The sequence below is a fragment of the Pinus tabuliformis genome, chromosome 6 (assembly GCF_031772625.1).
Source record: "Pinus tabuliformis cultivar Carrire ecotype Pingquan chromosome 6, CPIR1, whole genome shotgun sequence".
NCBI lineage: Eukaryota > Viridiplantae > Streptophyta > Pinopsida > Pinales > Pinaceae > Pinus > Pinus tabuliformis.
The window spans coordinates 1,602,231,672-1,602,249,382 of record NC_142292.1 but is presented as its reverse complement, the minus strand read 5'-3'; positions in this window follow the sequence as shown (position 1 = coordinate 1,602,249,382).

Sequence of the window (17,711 nt, the reverse complement as noted above, 5' to 3'; positions counted from 1 at the left end):
TAAACCATTGTATTGGCACATGCTATTATAACAAAGCCTATTTATAGACTAAGAATCTCCATAGTAAAGTAGGGATAAATTTAAGAATCTTGTTTCATGTTTTTTGAAATGTATATTTTAATTATTTTTACAATAACTAAAATTCAAATTAAAGTTATAATTTTTTAAATTTGAGCAAATTGAGATGTATCATGAAGTAAACATTTCCATGCTTATTATGAAGTACTCCTTATTGGCTTTTATTAGCCATTTAATTTATATGGGTACACTAGTTTAGTATATATGGTTCTTTTAATTATAATCAAGTTGGGAAATTGCTAAAATATTGGCTTTTATTAGAAATTTAATTTATATTGGTGCACTAGTTTAGTGTTTATGGTCTTTTTAATTATAATCAAGTTGGGAAAATACAAAAATATACGATAACTCAGTGAAATTTGGAGGAAATAAAAATATTTTATAGTTAAATTAGACGACTAAATAAACTACTAATTAATTTCAAACACAATTTTACTAATAAAATAATGAATTACAATCAATTAAAAAATTAATAAAATAAATTTAATAATATTAAATTGAAGGATTAATTAAAATAATTAAAAATAAACAAAAACTAAAAATAACATTTCAAGCCCATGGGGCTAGTGCAATTGGTGATTGTCATGATATGAAGTATTATGTAAACAATGAGATTCAAGGTTCAAATCTTGTGAGTCAAGTTAAAAATTAAAGTTCAAACTTGATTTAGCTTTTCTTTTTCTGGACCTTCTACCATTCCCCGGAGTTGGGGTTTGTTGAAGCTATTACTTTTTGATGTCTTTGGTGAGTTGGGGTTTGTTGAAGCTATTAATTTCTGATGTCTTTGGTGGGATTGAAACTATTACTTCCTAATGTCTTTGGTGGGATTTCTTTGTCTGAGTCTGAGTGGTGCTTGTATCTTTTTTGATTCAGTGCCCTTCTGCATATGGGTTGCATTTCCATTTTGAACCAATGCATCTCCTTTTGTTTGGTTTATAGGGCTCTCTGTAGTTCTTCTTCTTCCTCTTCTGAGAGATAAGGATGAGAAGGCTGCCATCCTTTTGTTTTTCAGGCCCACCCCTTTTTCTTTTTTGACATTTTTTTTTGCCTACAGGCATGTGTTCTGATGTTGTCATGTTTGGTAACATATACAACATCTAAATTTCGTATTTTCGTAATCGAACAATTTGGGTCTACTGAACTTTTTGTGCTTTAGCTAAATGTGATCCAGTATACCTTTCTCCATTCTTTCATGGTCCATCTTTTTTAATGTTCCCAGGTTGTCACTGATTTCCTCTAGAAGCTTGTGGTACCAGAAAGGAAGGGGGTGGAGGGTGGGTTTGGTAGTCTCGCCCATACTAGCAATGTTGAGATTACCATTATTGTGGCAACAAATACTGGTAACCTCAAGGTGATGAAGAGCCCAACTCTTCCCTAAAACCATGACCCATCATTTAATACTTTCTCCAGATCTTCCTAAATATCTTATTGAAAAATCAAAAAACCCTTGGAGCATAAATAAATATCACAATTTGTGGTCCAAGTTGACAAGATTCAATGATGTAAAGCATCAATTCTAGGACAAAAACCGTTGAACCTGCAGACCGCAGCCCTAGATTGGAGGAAAAAAAGGTGGGTTACCTTTGATAGATTTACATCCATGGTTGCCACTTATTCCATTTGTTCTACAATGTAAGGTCTTGGTTTGTATTGAGGCAGATCCACTAGTTTGAAACCTTTCCCTTACACTACATCATTGTAGGAGACAAATCTACCCAAGTTTCTAGTTTCGTGGGCACCTCCATGCAGCCTCAGATTCAAGATTATGGTAGAGCTTCTAGAGATGCGATAATCCTTCATCTGAGAATAATCATGAAGCATCTTTTCTTCAGAAAAAAAAAAAAAAAAAGACCATGTATTTGCAGGAATACCCAACCTCTTCTCTATACGCACCTTTAGATTTCCCACTGAGTCTGAATCCATGATCCAGAAAAAATAAACTTCCCTTGTAATTCTTGATGAAGATCTGTAAGTCTTCCTATTCCAACTCTTCCTTTCTTCCCTCCTACGTAGACCGGCTAGAGCCACACACAACTATGGGTACTTGCTCCTTCACAATGTGCATTTTTGTCAAAGTAGAGCGGTGACATGGGCCCTTAGAAGAAGAATAATCAGGCAACAACCCAGGTAGGCTTGACCACCATGACCTCCCCGATTTTGCTATGTTGTTGCCGCCTAAACAAAGATTGTAGCCCTCGGATGATCGTAGATCCTTAATATCGAAATCGATTCGAGACCAAACGATAATCCAACCTACAGTGTTCTAGGGCCATCCCTTGCCCAGCGTAAGAATACCTTCTTGCGTTTCGGCTGAGAAGAAGCGAGATAACCCAAGTGATCATCTTTGATCTTCTTCTCTGTCCCTGTCGCCATGCCATCAGAGTGTGCAAAAGGCGTAGAAGGTGTATTTCGCTACATGAGAGCGGCCACTAGAAAGCTCCCAAGGAGACCAAATCTGTCACTTAACTTTGCATGAAATTTTTTAATTTAATTTAATTTAATTTATTTATTTCAATTTTTATTTGAGAAAATATAATTTTATTTATTAATTATATTTGATTTTTTTTAATTGAACAATAATTTAAGTTGTTTACTATGGGTTTTTCCAGTCAAATTTTTCTAAAAAACGGTAGGAATTTATTGAAATCATAAGTTTGATGAGTAATCGAAGTGCCTTCGGGGTCTTAGAGGGTGCTGAATCCATATATACAGTCAAAAACTAGTTTAAATAACACAAATCAAGATTTCATCTCAAATTTTTCCACCACGACACCAAAAAATCCAAAAATTCACACTAAAAACAACTCCAATTTAAATAAATAAATATTAAGTAATTATAAAATAGAATAAATATAAACCGATAAAATTAAGATATAAAAATATTAAAAGAACGCATGTGGGGAAAGTTCAAATTTGCCTTTCAATTGCAACTTCAATTTTAATTTTTGTCCCCTTGATTTATGCATGGAGTTTGATAGGAGCACCCAAAATGCAACATAAATTAATCCACTCATTAAAATTTTCAGAGGAATTTGGGTTCCTAATCGATTTAAATTGTTCTAAGAAATTCAACAATCTCCCTCGCATCCTGTCCAGCCCTCTTACACAGCCATGATTCGCACAAAGTTACACCACCATTCAAACTTAGATTTCCGCTTCCGGTTTATCTTAAACCTTGTACCTGTTAGGCGACAGTTAAACAATAACGAATACCGTAGCGATATATTAAAGAGACAAAAACTCATAAAACAAGAAACTTAACTTTCACATTAATTTTGAAGGGCTTTATTAAAGAATTTCAAACAAATAAATTATTTTAATCATATTAATAAATGTGATTCTTGGAAGTATTTATTGAAGTGGAAGAATTTGCTAAACAGTAAAAAAAAATTGAAAATCAAAATAAATTTTTTTTTTTTAAGAAATCTTGCAATAATAGTGTTTGAATCATGTTTTTTTGGTGGAAATGGTTTCAGCCCTATCAAAAACTTTTGGGGCACCCAAAACCTTGAAATTTGACCACTATTACCTATAACCTGGACTTACGAAACTTTCTGCCAGATTTTATCAAAATCTCGCCAGAATTTCCATAATTTTCAGGGCAAAAAATCAGTCTAGTTATTTGATAAGTTGTATAATTTTATTAAGTAGATATGAAAAAGAAATATTTATTTTTATGAAAGAAAGAAAGAAATTATTTACCTTCCACAACGCTAAAGATAACTTATGGGACACGTTCTTTGTTGTTTCTTCATCTGGTTGATGTTCCTAGTGAAGCCTCACAATAAACTCCCAGCTTCTGGACAAACCTGTAGCTAAATAGATTATCTTTCTCTGTTATCTTTGAAGACTTCGCATTTTGTTATCTTTGAAGATTTCACATTTTATTTGTTATTAGATAATTTGTATAATAATTTTCTAATTATATTAAATAATTGTATAAAATTAATAAATTTAGAGATACAAATTAGTTAATATTAGAAACCTGATATCTTTATATTCATTCATATAAAAAAGAGACCAAAACAATATACTAATCAGGAATATAATAACATATTTCATTTATGACCATAAAATAGGGATGGAAAGAAAAAATAATCCACGAAAATTCATTCAATTTGAGTACGCTTTTAGGCCTAACATAAATCCTTTTCCTAGGAACAGTCCATTGCATCTTAGACCAGGAAATATCAATTTCATATTACAGCAATTTCAGTTAGCCCCAGTTCTTCCCAGAGCTCTTCAAACTGCAAGGAAACGCTTTCACCAGATTGCTGATTACTTGCTTTGTAATCACTGAAAGTAGGAAGCGGCAACATAGGATTACTTGTACAGATTTCAACCGTCTGATCACCGGGATTACTGGTGTATATTTCAACTGGATGATCACCTTCTGTTACTGGAAGTTTGGGAAGATGATCAGCTAAAGGAAAATTGCAGCAATAGGTAGAATTCATGAGCGCCGAAGATAGAGCAGGGAAGGTGGTCAGTGGTACATTAATTTCTGCCCGCTGTGCTCTCGATTTGAAGAGCAAAGGCCTCCTCTCAGATTCTTCAGATGTACTGCTAGCAGGGGGCGTGGGCATTCCTGTGAACTTGTGAACTTTTTCATGGAAGTTGTATGGGTCTGTGACCACAACTGTGGCCTTTGGACTCCTCTTACAGTCTTTGCGCCGTTTCTTCTTGATTCCCAGAGTGGCCGGACTCGCCATCGAATCTCTGGGCTGTTTCTTCTCGGTGAGCTTAAGCCGATCGTAGATTTTTGGAATATTTGGGAATCCGACGGACATAGGTGTGGTCAAAAAATTAACTGCGCCCATGTCCACTGGATTCATGCATATTCCGGCAATTTGCCCTCGACTTAAGCATGGCCGTTTCTTCTTTATTCCAAAATTATGATCGCTAATACTGCCATTATCATTTCTGTCAGAGGATGAATCTGCTCCTGCTGCGAGAGCCCCATTTGTGACACCCGTAGGTTGCATTCTGAAAAGCTGGTAGGCACGAGTTCGATTCTCGTAATGGTTGATCTACTACAGCAACACGTCCCAGTTACCCAAAGACTGCACATAAACTCATAAACTGATGTGTTGTGCTGTGCTGTGGCTACCTACTCATGTATTTATACAAAATTTGGGAGAGTCGTGTTTAAAAGTCAGTCTGACTGATTAGGGAAATGAATGGACCAGAATGCTGGGGAGCGAGTGGAGCGTGCTTTTGACTGTCACGCAAATTGCGTAGGAACGTGATGGACCAGAATGCTGGGGAGCGCCTTATCTACATGCGGCATAAATGCGAGTAGAACGTGATTTTGACTGTCACGCAAATTGCGTAGGAACGTTATCCAGTATGTTTGAACGTTATTCTGTATGTTTGTAAATAAGCTGGGGAAATTTATTATAGTTCAGTAGTCAAATTAGCAGTGAGGATAGTCATTTTTGATTGTTAGATTATTCATTACTGTTATTTAAGGAAAATCACGTTAAATTACTTGGATTACTCATCACCTTTATTTAAAGAAAAGGAAAATCACGTCAAGTTACCTGAGATAACCCGCTGATAGTCCTTAAAAGACAGTTTTCCACTCCTACCGATATTATGCGTGTTTTAAGCTTTACTATTTTTATCTTTAAAATAAAGTTATACTATTTTCATCTTTTAAATAATAATAATGGGTAAGATTTAGTAAATATTCAGAGTCTTGTAATGGAGAAGGCATATTTTTATTACAAACATAACAATTTTTTTTGTGATTTAAACAAAATATCTAATACTGTCTAGTTTAATTGTGACTTTAAAATTGATTTAGTATCATACAAATTCCATATTTAGATTATTTAGTATTGTGATGTGTATTATATTGTAATTTTTATTTTTTGTATTAAAAATAATAATAATAATAGGTAAGATTTTTCCTTTTTATTTAAATTTTTATTTTTATTTTTTATTATGGTGACTTTGTCACTGGTTATAGTATTTTGGGTGAAGCCCAAAATAAGTATTGGAAATATTTTTATCATGGTGATTTGGTAATTTGTCGTCAGAGAAAGGTCTCTTCACCCAAAATAAGTATTGGAAATATTTTTATCATGGTAATTTGGTAATTTGTCGTCAGAGAAAGGTCTCTCATGGATTACACAATTTCTTTAAGGAATTTCCCTAATTAATAGGGGGCTAATTCCCAAGGAAACAATGCAATGAAATAGGGACTTAGGCAAGCCAGAAATTGGTTAAGTTTTGGCCAGGGCTTGTCTAGGAAATTGTGAGACAAATAGAGGTAGTGCAGAGATTGCTCGGGCTTAAGCAAAGCAATGTAATCTTCTCATGTTTTCTTACTAATGCAATATACAGATAGTAGTTGCGGCTTTCCCCAAAAAATCATTATGTAATATGTTGATTGAATTCTTTCTCTTGTATGCTTAGTGATAGTGCAGAGATTACTCGAGAAATTGGTGAAGTATTGGCTTGGGCTTGTCTAGGAAATTGAGACAGATAGAGATAGTGTAGAGATTGTTCAAGCTTGAGCAAAGCATTGTAATCTTCTCTTATTTTCTTACTAATGCAATATACAAATAGTAGTTGTGGCTTTCCTGAAAAAATCATTATGTAATGTGTTGATTAAATTTTCTCTTGTATACTTCGTAATTTCAAAACTTTTTAGTTATTTCCGCTAATAAATAAAATAGATACAAATCTATTATCTTAATAAATTACAATTAACAATTTAAATTTACAAAAAATTTCTAGTAAAAATTAAGTAATTTTTTATTACTTCCAAATCTATCCCACTAAAAAATTACATAATCTTGTACCTTTACCGATTAAAAATAATATCAACATATTTTTACATAATATAGTTTATCTTCCAATTTTTGTTACACCATATTTTTTCTAATTCATTTATTTCTGATTTCTCATATTTCGTGGATACATTCACCTATCATATATATGTTTTTTTTGCTGTATGATGTGAGTTCGCTTTTTGTTGGTTGTGTTTGTGATTCTATGGTTGAAAGATATTTATAACGTTGAGCAATTAGGTTTACGCTGAGATAATGGGGTTCATGAGAGGTTAAAGCTACATATTAAATCAATTTTTTTTATGCATATAAGAGAATTTCAATGGAAAATTGAGAATATGACATTTTTCTTATTGCTAAGGTTAACGTTGAAGTTTTTAGTGAATGATGGATACCTGTTATTAAGTCTTAATTGTTTGAATATAATTTATTTGTCATTTAATAACTTTGAGGTGGGGTGGTGGGGTAGTTGCACAATGATGTTTAGATATATCGATAAATATGATTCGGAGTAGTTGCACACTAATGTTTAGAATTAATTGTAAATAGGTATTTAGTATGTGATATATGAATAATAATTATTTCTAGTGGTTATGGATATTAAATATTATAATCAAAAATTTATATATGTATATGATATTTTTATTATTTTGACAGAGTATTTATTTTGGAATAGAGCTTTCAAAATTTTAATTTAATTATTAATAATTATAAGGTGGATGATAGGGATTTAGCTTCCATGAAATATTTTAAAATATTTGAATTTGTATTGGTATTCACAAATCAATGATTTAGATTTATTTCCAAAATAGTTATATGCCTTTTTACTATTTTAACTAAATTGATTAATTAAAAAATGTCATATGAACAAGTGTGAGTTATGATTTTTTGGGCATGTGGTATTGATATACCATGGTATTAACCCATGCTATTATAATAAAGCCTATTTATAGATTAAGAATCTCCATGATAAAGTGAGGATAAATTTAAGAATCTTGTTTCATGTTTTTTGAAATGTATATATATTTAACTTATATTTTAATTATTTTTACAATAAATAAAATTCAAAATAAAGTTATAATTTTTTAAATTCGAGCAAATTGAGATGTAGGATGAAGTAAGCATTTCCATGCTTATTATGAAGTACTCCTTATTCGTTTTTATTAGCCATTTAATTTATATGGGTGCACTAGCTTAGTATTTATGGTCTTTTTAATTATAATCAAGTTGGGAAATTGCTAAAATATCCGCTTTTATTAGAAATTTAATTTATATTGGTGCACTAGTTTAGTGTTTATGGTCTTTTTAATTATAATCAAGTTGGGAAAATGCTAAAATATATGATAACTCGGTAAAATTTGGAGTAAATAAAAATATTTTATAGTTGGTGCTTGTATCTCTTCTTTTTCTGTTGTTCTGGGGCTTGTATCTTTTCTGATTCAGTGTCCTTCTGTATATGGGTTGCATTTCCATTTTGAACCAATGCATCTCCTTTTGCTTGGTTTATAGGGCTCTCTGTAGTTCTTCTTCTTCCTCTTCTGAGAGATAAGGATGAGAAGGTTGCCATCCTTTTGTTTTTCCGACCCACCCCTTTTTCTTTTTCGACATTTTTATTGCCTACAGGGATGTGTTCTAATGTTGTCCTGTTTGGTAACATATACAACATCTAAATTTCGTATTTTCGTAATCGAACAATTGGGTCCACTGAACTTTTTGTGTTTTAGCTAAATGTGATCCGGTATACCTTTACTAAGGTCTATTTCTTCACACTATGGCAAACGTGAATAGACCTTTCTCCATTCTTTCGTGGTCCATATTTTTTAATGTTCCCAGGTTATTCCTGATTTCCTCTAGAACCTTGTGGTACTAGAAAGGAAGGGGGGTGGGGGAGACGGGTTTGGTAGTCTCACCCATACTAGCAAAGTTGAGATCACCATTGTTGTGGCAACAAAAACTGGGAACCTCAGGGTGATGAAGAGCCCAACTCTTCCCTAAAACCATGACCCATCATTTAATACTTTCTTCAAATCTTCCTCAGTATCTTATTGAAAAATAAAAAAAAAACCCTGGAGCATAAATAAATATCACAATTTGTGGTCCAGGTTGACAAGACTCAATGAATTAAAACATCAGTTCTAGGACAAAAACCATTGAACCTGCAGATCACAGTCCTAGATTGGAGAAAAGAAAAAAGGTGGGTTACCTTTGACAGATATACATCCATGGTTGCCACTTATTCCATTTGTTCTACAATGTAAGGTCTTGGTTTGTATTGAGGCATATCCACTAGTTTGGAACCTTTCCCTTGCACTACATCATTGTAGGAGACAAATCCACCCAAGTTTCTGGATTCGTGGGCACCTCCATGCAGCCTCAGATTCAAGTTTATGGTAGAGCTTCTAAAGATGTGATAATCCCTCATCTGAGAATAATCATGAAGCATCTTTTCTTCACAAAAAAAGACCATGTATTTGCAGGAATATCCAACCTCTTCTCTATACAAGACTTTAGATTTCCCACTGAGTTTGAATCCATGATCGAGAAAAAATAGACTTCACTTGTAATTCTTGATGAAGATTTGTAAGTCTGTCTATTCCAACTCTTCCTTTCTTTCCTCCTACATAGACCGGCTAGAGCCACACACGACTATGGGTACCTGCTCCTTTGCAACCTACATTTTTGTCAGAGTAGAGCGGTGACATGGGCCCTTAGCAGAAGAATAATCAGGCAACAACCCAGGTAGGCTTGACCACTGCGACCTCCCCTATTTTGCTATGTTGTTGCCACCTAAACAAAGATTGAAGCCCTCGGATGATCGTAGATCCTTAATAACAAAATCAATTCAAGACCAAATGGTAATCCAACCTGCAATGTTCTAGGGCCATCCCTTGCCCAGCATAAGAATACCTTCTCGCGTTTCGGCTGAGAAGAAGCGAGATAACCGAATTGATCATCTTTGACCTTCTTCTTTGTCCCTGTCGCCTTGCCATCAGAGTGCGCAGAAGGTGCATTTCGCTACAGGAGAGCGGCCACTAGAAAGCTCCCAAGGAGACCACGATCTATCACTTAACTGTGCATGAAATTTTTTAATTTATTTATTTCAAATAAAAATTATTTTATTTGAGAAAATATAATTTTATTTATTAATTATAGGTGATTTTTTTTTAATTGAACAATAATTTAAATGGAGTTGTTTACGGTGGGTTTTTCCTATCAAATTTCTCTAAAAAACGGCAGGAATTTATTGAAATCATAAGTTTGATGGGTAATTTTGTGCAATCGAAGTGCCCTAGAGGTTTTCCAGGGTGTTGAATCCATATATATAGTCAAAAAACTAGTTTAAATAACACAAATCAAGATTTCACCTTAAATTTTTCCACCGCAACACCAGAAAGTCCAAAAAATCACACTAAAAACAACTCCAATTTAAATGAATAAATATTAAATAATTATAAAATAAAATAAATATAAACCAATAAAATTAAGATATAAAAATATTAAAAGAACGCATGTGGGGAGGTTCAAATTTGCCTTTCAATTCCAACTTGAATTTTAATTTTTGTCCCCTTGATTCAAGGGAGTTTGATAGGAGCACCCAAACTGCAACATAAGTTAATCCACTCATTAAAATTTTCAAAGGAATTTGGGTTCCTAATCGATTTAAATTGTTCTAAGAAATTCAACAATCTCCCTCACATCCTTGTCCAGCCCTCTTACACAGCCATGATTCGCACAAAGTTACACCACCATTAAAACTTAGATTTTCGCTTCCAGTTTATCTTAAACCTGATTGAACTGGGAAGACTCACAGAAGTGAGCTTGATCATTGCATTAACAAACATAGAAATTTATACATGAGATAGTCGTAGATTCTAAAGTAATCTATCATTATTTTCAACATTATTTTCAACTACTCTTGCAAAATGACTCTTGTCGACTTCGCCGCTCGTTGCCAGCTAGCCGTCATGGCAACAGGGGTTGGGCGACGTGATTATTCTAACAAACCTCCCCTTAATCACGACGACCTAAATTTTAAAATGCCTGTTGGTCTCAGTCTCAGCTAGGCCTTACAATAGTGCATAAAAAAAAAAAACTTGATAAGGGGGCTTTCATTTTTGCTATTGATTTCACACAGCACAACTCTCTTCAGTGGACATGGTGTTGCAGACATTCCGATCTACCAACACTCCATTGGATATTCTCTGTTATCTACACTGCACAGGCGTCATGGTCTTCATCAGCGGACACTTAGTTGTAGACATTCTCATCTGCCAACACTCCACTGGATCTACGCCACACAGGCGTCACGGTCTTCATCAGTGGACACTTGGTTGCAGACACTCTTATCTTCCAACACTCCACTCGATCTTCGCCACACAGGCATCACAGTCGACACAACCTTCTTCAGCGGACACTCGGTTGCAGACATTCTTATCTACCAACACTCCACTGGATCTAGTCACGGTCGATACAACCTTCATCAATGAACACTAGGTTGCAGACATTCTTATCTGCCAACACTCCACTGGATCTAGTCACGGTCGACACAACCTTCTTCAGCGAACACTTGGTTGTTGACATTCTTATCTGCCAACACTCCACTAGATCTAGTCACGGTCGAGACAACCTTCTTCAGTGGACACTAGGTTGCAGACATTCTTATCTGCCAACACTCCACTGGATACTCTCTATGCCACATAGGCATCATGAGCAGCACAACCCTCTTCAGCGGACACTCCACTGGAAACAACGCTCTCCAACAGCGGACACTCCACTTGCTCTTCACCACTATCGAGCCCTTCTCTGGCTCTTCACACCACAGAGCCCACAACTCTGCACACCATTGAGCTTAAACGCTCTTAGGCTCACCCATATGCCTTCTACTGGACGACACCGGACCTCACACAACTCCACAGACTCAGTGAGTCTCAGCACACAAGGTGGCCTTTTAATAATGCTCTTCTTAACCGCGCTCTGTCCCATGGTCTACACTCGCTGCTTCTCCAGACAACCTTTTAACAAAGCTCTTCTTAACCGCGCTTTGTCCCATGGTCTACGCTCGCTGCTTCTCCAGACAGCTCCTCTATGCCTCTTCCTAGGCTATCATTGTCTAATAATTCCACACTACACAACCTACAATGCCCTTTTCGGCCTTCAATCTTCTTGAAACTCGGCCTGCCCAACACTCCTTAGCTCCACATGCTCTTTCCTTCACACACTCCTTAGCTCCACATGCTCTTTCCTTCACACACTCTGTTGGCACTTGTATCACGCTGCGATATACCTCGGGCTGTGATCTTCCTTTATACTATACACAGAGAGATGACAACCATGACTGGATCTCATAGGTTGACAACTCTTACGCTACCATGATCTCACATTTACATGTTGCATATACCTGTCTGCAACAAAATCACACATGTATTACTGCCTTGGATCTTTTCCTTATATGCTGACAATATTCCCAACAACGATCAAACACAGATGTTCTTGATCTTCTTACTGCAGGCTCCTGGTCGAACAAGTAGTATATAGGGCGACACAGTAGTGTGCTCTCTCCTCCACAAGTTCAATGCACAACAATCTTCAATCTTCTAACTTGGCATCCTCCTCCAAATGGCGACGGTCTTCAATTTCGGTACTCCTTTGCAGGCAGAACCCGTCGACTTCGACCATAGATTGAATGGGAAACATAATTTCTGCCACTGGTTCTTCTTGTAGGTGTTTTAGTTGTTGTCCTACTGCTTTCACTGTTTCCCAATACGATGTCTCGTCCGTCCGGATAATCATGTTCGGTGCTGCGCCTCTCGGGAAGGAGCTCGAAGATGCCCTCAGAGAGCGTTTGCCCAAGGCCATTTTCTTGCAGGGCTAGGGCATGACAGAAGTAGGCCCGGTGCTGGCAATGAACCTAACCTTCGCAAAGAATCCTTACTCTTAGGGTGCCTCTGTTGCTCTAACACTATATCCTCGCTCAAGCAATCCCCCAGCAGCTCCCCCAACAGCTCCTGTGACTCATATTGTTCCTCAATGGAGCTAAGGATTCACAGGCGTTTCTTGTGGTAAGGGAGTCTACTCTTCGCCAAAAGCCATTGCAGGATCCTGAATCAACCGGCGAGCTAAATTTCCAAAACTCTTGTGCTCTACACTGTCTATGCCACCGCGGCGGACCCTAAGAAGGACTCCCTGGGCACCATTGCATCCACCACCATCGAATTAATCGCGAGTGCCAACATCCTGGGCGTCAGCCCCTTCTTTGGTGGCTCCATCAACCTTCAAACATCAACTCTCATCCAAAGTACATCCATCCTATCATTTTAACTTTTCAGCAAAGCTCCACATTGGTCCAACATATGCTTTGTCTTCATAGGATTACCAGTATCTCGCACAGTTCCTTTGACTCTGGCCGGGCTCGGCATTTGTTGCTTCAGGCCTTCCTCTACGCGGACTTCTCCAGCAGATAACGAAACATTGCCAAAGAAGGGATCGATTCATGTCACTTAGCAGTAACTCACCGAACCTTCACAATCGGATTTCTCTCCACAGCTGAAACTCTCCATAGCAAATCCGTCTCATGCGCTTTTCTCCAGTGCTAGTGCTCTTAATCTACTCCGACGCCTCCACCATCAGCTTCTCTACTCACACCCCAGGCACGTCAGCTTAGCCTACTACGACAATTTCTTTTCCTTTGCCACAACTATGGCTTCAAACAAAACTCCAAAATAATTCGCTCCTTATCGTTGCTCCGAGTTGGTTAGATTACGATGAGCAACTATCAATCTCTCTAAACGTTCAATTCTGAAGATTGACAGCCAATTTCCATAGTAGATTGACCTTCCACGCTCACCGCACGTAGTTGCTTGACCCACAGCTTTTCTCAAGCTTTGGTCAACACCAAGCAACAACAGTCGGATCTCATAGTGATCATGTTCACTCCAGCTCCCTTCAAATGACTAGTCCACTAGTGGAGATCAAAAAAACAACGCCACAATTATCTAATAGCGTCAATAGGGAATTTGACGCCCTCGACTTTCTCTCAGCACAACACATTCTTGACTGGATCTTCAGATCAATTAACCCACTTTGCAGCAGCATAAATTTGATTGGCGACTCGGCTCCAGCGCTTAACACACACACCAAAGATCCACAGGCAATGACAGTCATTCATATCTCATTGTAGCTCAATATTTGCACAGATCTCATGGTAGCTCAATCCCTGCATAGCAGGCAGGCTCTCTCTTCACACCACCGCTCACGGAGCTTACTCGAACATGGCTCTGATAACAGTTGATAGTTCAAAGAAGCAGAGCTGAATTAAAACTTTTATGGCAACAGACAAACATCACAGACAATGGAGCAACATCAGAAGTAAATTAACAGCAGAAGAGAAAACAAAGATTCATACAGATAGGAACCCTGCTGATATGCTCGCTAAGATTCTACCAAGAAATAAACATGAGTTATGTAGAGGTATGATAGGACTTGGTGTGACTTGATTTATGACTCTTATTTGGCTTCAAGTGGGAGAATGTTAAGTGTGAAGCCAAATCGACTTGAACTGTGCGAATGACGGCACCGATTCCCCGACAATCTGTTGTCCTAGCCGTCACTGCCACACCATCATTATCTTCTAGATCATCATCTGAATCACATGCAGGATTCTAGATCCTCCTTCAACCTCTATATATTTGTAATTTCTCTGGCCAGGGAAGGCAAGTCAAATCCCACGCCTCTCTGTGTGTAATATGAAGTTTTGTTTTCTCTTCTGCTGTCAATTTACTTCTATTGTTGCTCCATTGTCTGTGATGTTTGTCTGCTGCCATAAAAGTTTTAATTCAGCTGTGCTTCTCTGAACTAACAAAACCTTGTACCTGTTAGTCGACAGTTAAACAAGAACGAATACAACAACGATATATTAAAGAGCAAAAAACTCATAAAACAAAAAACTTTCACATTAATTTAGAATGGTTTTATTAAAGAATTTCAAACCAATAAATTAGTTTAATTATATTAACAAATGTGATTGATATATATTTGAAAGTATTTATTAAAGTGGAAGAATTCGCTGAACAGTCAAAAGAATCGAAATCAAGGTAAAACAAATTTAAGAAATCTTGCAATAATAGGGTTTGAATCATGTTTTTTTTGGTGGAAGTGGTTTCAGCACCATCAAAAACTTGTGGGGGCATCCAAAACCTTGAAATCTGACCAATGCTACATGTAACCTGGACTTACAAAACTTTCTACCAGATTTGATCAAAATCTCGCCAGAATTTCCATAATTTTCAGGGCAAAAAACCAGTCTAATTATTTGATAATTTGTATAATTTTATTAAGTAGATATGAAAAAGAAATATTTATTTTTATGAAAGAAAGAAAGAAAGAATATTAGTTTACAGTTGACGAGGCTAAAGATAATTTATGGGACACGGTCTTTGTTGTTTCTTCATCTGTTTGATGTATTCAGCCTTTTTTCTCGCGAAACCTTACAATAAACTCCCAGTTTCTGGACAAACCCCTAGCTAAATAGATTATCTTTCTCTGTTATCTTTGTTGTTTCTTCATCTGGTTAGCCTTTTTTCTCGTGAAGCCTTACAATAAACTCCCAGTTTCTGGACAAACCCCTAGCTAAATAGATTATCTTTCTTTGTTATAGATTATCTTTCTTTGTTATCTTTGAAGACTTCCCATTTTATTGTCTTTGAAGACTCGGCATTCTATTTATTATTAGATAATTTGTATAATAATTTCTTAATTATATTAAATAAATGTATAAAATTAATAAATTTAGGGAGAAAAAATAATTAATATTGGAAACCCGGTATCTTTATATTCATTTATATTCATCTCTTTATATTCATGTATACAAAAGAGACAAAAACAATATACTAACCTATACTAACCTGAAAAGGAATATAATAACGTATTTCATTTATGACTATAAAATAGGGATGGAAAGAAAAAATAATCCACAAAAATTCATTCAATTTGGGTACGATTTTAGGCCTAAAATAAAACCTTTTCCTATGACCAGTCCATCGCATCTTAGACCAGGAAATATCAATTACATATTACAGCAATTTCAGTTAGCCCCAGTTCTTCCCAAAGCTCTTCAAACAGCAAGGAAACGCTTTCACCAGATTGCTGATTACTTGCTTTGTAATCACTGAAAGCAGGAAGCGACAACATAGGATTACTTGTACAGATTTCAACTATCTGATCACCGGGATTACTGGTGTATATTTCAACTGGATGATCACCTTCTGTTACTGGAAGTTTGGGAAGATGATCAGCTAAAGGAAAATTGTAGCAATAGGTAGAATTCATGAGCGCTGAAGATAGAGCAGGGAAGGTGGTCAATGGTACATTAATTTCTGCTCGCTGTGCTCTCAGCTTGAAGAGCAAAGGCCTGCCCTCAGATTCTGTAGATGTACTGCTAGCAGGGGGCATGGGCATTCCTGTGAACTTGTGAACTTTTTCATGGAAATTGTATGGGTCTGTGACCACAACTGTGGCCTTTGGACTCCTCTTACAGTCTTTGCGTCGTTTCTTCTTTATTCCAAGAGTGGCCGAACTCGCAATCGAATCTCTGGGCCATTTCTTCTTTATTCCAAAATTATGATTGCTAATACTGCCATTATCAATTATGTCAGAGGATGAATCTGCCCCTGCTGTGAGAGCCGCAGTTGTGGCACCCGTTGCATTCTGAAAAGCTGATAGGCACGAGTTCGATTCTCTTAATGGTTGGTATACTACAGCAACACATCCCAGTTATCCAAAGACTGCACATAAAGTCATAAACTGATGTGCTGTGCTGTGGCTACTCATGTATTTATAGAAAATTTGGGGAGTCATGCTCAAAAGTCAGCCTGACTAGTTAGGGAGATGAATGGACCAGAATGCGGGGCAGCGTCTTATTCGAAGGTGGCCATAAATGCGGGTACAACGTGCTTTTGACTGTCACGCAAATTGCGTATGAACGTAATCCGGTTTTTGACTGTCACGCAAATTGCTTATGAACGTTATCTAGCTCTGCAGTGTCACATTCTGTAGGTTTTTATTACAAGGGGAAAACCTATTATAGTTAAGTTAAATCAGCGTTGAGGACAATTTTTTCTGATTATATAGCTATTTCTGACTGTTATTTGTGAATGCTGGATTACTTATCACTTTTATTGAAGGAAAATAGTCATTTTTGACTGTTATCTGTGAATGTTGGATTTCTCATCACACTTATTCAAGGAAAACTACATCACATCACCTGAAACTGTTATCCGTGAATGCTGCTGATGTTATCCCTAAATGTTGGATTACTCATCATTCAAAGAAAACTATGTCATGTCACCTGGAATAACTTACCTGGCACTGTTATCCGCGAATTTCCGATGTTATCCTTAAATGTTGGATTACTCATCATTCAAGGAAAACCACGCTGATGCTCCGTAAAAGATAGTTTTTCACTCCTACCAGTGTTCTGCATGTTTTAAACTTTACTATTTTTATCTTTAAAATAAAGTTTTACTATTTTCATATTTAAAATAATAATAATGGATAAGATTTAGTAAATATTCAGAGTTTGGAATGGGGAAGACATGTTTTTATTGCAAACATAACAATATTTCCTGTGATGTAAACAAAATATTTACTACTTTCTAGTTTAATTGTGACTTTAAAATTGATTTAAGTATCATACAAATTGCATATTTGGATTCCATTAAGGTGGGGGAGCCTACTCCTTTAACCTTATCACAATGGGTCAAAGATGTAACATCTGCCAACCATTGGGTCGTCCCATGAGGAAAGGTCTAAGATTTATTAATAGTTTTAATCATCAAA